The sequence below is a fragment of the Lathyrus oleraceus genome, chromosome 6, assembly GCF_024323335.1.
Source record: "Lathyrus oleraceus cultivar Zhongwan6 chromosome 6, CAAS_Psat_ZW6_1.0, whole genome shotgun sequence".
In the NCBI taxonomy this organism is placed as follows: domain Eukaryota; kingdom Viridiplantae; phylum Streptophyta; class Magnoliopsida; order Fabales; family Fabaceae; genus Lathyrus; species Lathyrus oleraceus.
Window position 1 is genome coordinate 288,231,117 of NC_066584.1, and position 2,503 is coordinate 288,233,619.

Genomic DNA, 2,503 nt, shown 5'->3' on the forward strand with positions numbered 1-2,503 from the left:
CTTGGTTCTGTGCAACCTGTGAGATCTGGGTTTCAAGCATCTTATTGTGAGTAATTATCTGATCAACCTTAGTCCTTAATTGTGTTATCAGTTTGTTTACGTGAATGTTCTGGTTTAGGAATTCTTTATTTTGATGAGTATGGCCTGATATAAAGTTCTCCATGATCTTCTCAAGGTTAGGCTTCTGGGGCACAACTTGCATATGTTGATTTGGCCTTTGGGCTTGAAAACCTTGTGGTCTTTGAGGTGCATAGTTTTGGACATGGTTCTGGTTTTTATAGGAAAAATTCGTGTGATTCCTCCATCCAGGGTTGTAAGTGTTTGAAAATGGGTTACCTTGGGCGTAATTCACTTGGTCGGTGTTCAGGTCGTTCAAAAGGTTACATTCCGCCGATTTGTGTCCTTTAAATCCACAAAGTTCACACTCTGTATGGACTACCGCTACAGTGTTAGAGTTTGTAGAAATATGTTTGACCTTAAGGGCTAAAGCGTCCATTTTCGCTTGCATCATGTCCATATAACTTAGCTCATGTATTCCACCTTGGGTCTCCTTTTTCTCTACTAATGCTCGTTCAGTTCCCCATTGGTAATGGTTTTGGGCCATATCCTCAATTAGGTCACAAGCTTCAGGGTAAGGTTTGTTCATCAGCGCGCCACCAGCGGCAACGTCGATGCTTATCTTTGTGTTATAATGGAGTCCATTGTAGAAGGTATGAACGATCAACCATTATTCTAGGTCATGGTGTGGACAGACTCTTAACAGTTCCTTGTATCTCTCCCAAGCTTCAAAGAGTGATTCTCCTTGGTTTTGAGTAAATCTAGTTATTTGGTTTCGAAGAACAGCAGTCTTACTAGGGGGAAAATATCTAGCAAGGAATACTCTCCTAAGGTCTTCCTAGGTAGTTATTGAGTTAGCTGGAAGTGAATCTAACCACGAACGTGCTCTATCTCTGAGGGAGAAAGGAAATAATCTTAAACGAATTGCATCAGGTGACGCACCGTTGGATTTAAAGGTGTCGGCCAGTTGGATAAAGACTTTTAAATATTGATTTGGGTTCTCAGTAGCGAGACCCGCGAATTGGTTTTGTTGCACTAATTGCAGTAAAGATGGTTTTAGTTCGAAATTGTTGGCAGGAATGAGGGGGTTTACTATACTAGAACTAGGTTCCTCGTCAGAGGGTTGGGCAAATTCCTTAAGAGGTCTCCAGTCGCGATTCTCGCCCATAGCTTTCTTAATTCGGACGAGTAAGAGGCGTGTACGAGTGTAACATTCGGGTTCCGCTAAAGGATCTACTAAATTTCTGGTACTATGGATTCTTCGCATTTACCGGCTAATAATGCCTTAGTCTAGACAGTGTAACAACAGGGTACGAAATTTGACGAAGTTGGTCCCCGACAATGGCGCCAAAAAAGTTGATCGCTATATTCGCAAGTGCACGAATTGCGTCAGAGTAATATAAAAGAATATCGATCCCACAGAGACCAAATCGTCAATCTATCGATTACTATTGTTACGATGTTTATCTAAGGCGATACAAATGAGATAATGATGTCGCAAAATAACAGTAAATAAAGAAAGTGATAAATACAGTGAAGATAAAGATAGGCTTGAATGTATTTCACGTCAGTTAAACGATGCTTCGATTGTCTAAATAGAACTACTTATGGGACAATATTTTCTACTCTTGAAAAGAATCCATTTAACAGGAACTGTTGCTTTCGCGTATTCAGAACCGAGTTTACCCTTAAATTAAGGCCTTTTATTGTCACTTATAAAAGGTGCGCAGAATGCTAAAGTAGTAAACCTATTTTTAAGAAATAAGACTCGTAAGCTTAGTTGAAAAGTGATTTTGATTCGGAAAGTTTTACCTAAGGAGTTTCCTGATTTTAAATCTATCAACGCGTCCGAAAACAGTTTCAAAAATCGTTTTTCCTTAAAGTGATAAAAATTCCTAGTTAACTAAGCCAGGGTGCTTTCGCACTCCTTGAGTAGTTAAAATTAACCAAGTTTGTTTCAGAAAACTCGAATTAAAAATCAAAATAGCCCTAAAGCATTTCTACAGATGCAATATGTGAAACATCTCTTTAACCGCGATTCTTACATTCTAACCTTTGAAAGATTTAGTCAGACATGGTAATACAAACAAATACAACGATGTTGAACATGATGAAAAGAAGTTTAGAATGTAAGGCGTGAAGAACAAGTAAAGCGTGTAAACCAATTAAAACGAGCAATAAAGATAATGGCGAGAAAATTAAATAAAGTAAAGACAATGGCAGGAAATTAAATAAAGTAAAGCATGACAAGAAATTAAATAAAGTAAAGCATGACAAGGAATTAAATAAAGTAAAGCATGACAAGTAAAATAAAAATGTGATTAAATTAGAACCTGCTCCAAACAGAGGCTTTAAATCTGGTACAAGGAAGTAAATAAACCTTTGACTTTGAAAATAAAGACAACAGTAAAACCAAAGTACTCCAACTCAATTTCACTAAGGTGCG

General features: G+C 37.8%; 1 non-coding gene across 1 annotated transcript; it reads left to right on the plus strand.

Annotated features, from left to right (window-relative positions):
- Positions 1 to 735: 735 nt before the first annotated feature.
- LOC127099691 (small nucleolar RNA R71) lies at positions 736 to 841 on the plus strand. The gene has a single exon (XR_007794167.1). It is a non-coding gene; the product is annotated as a small nucleolar RNA R71 (small nucleolar RNA).
- The last annotated feature ends 1,662 nt before the right edge of the window (positions 842 to 2,503 follow it).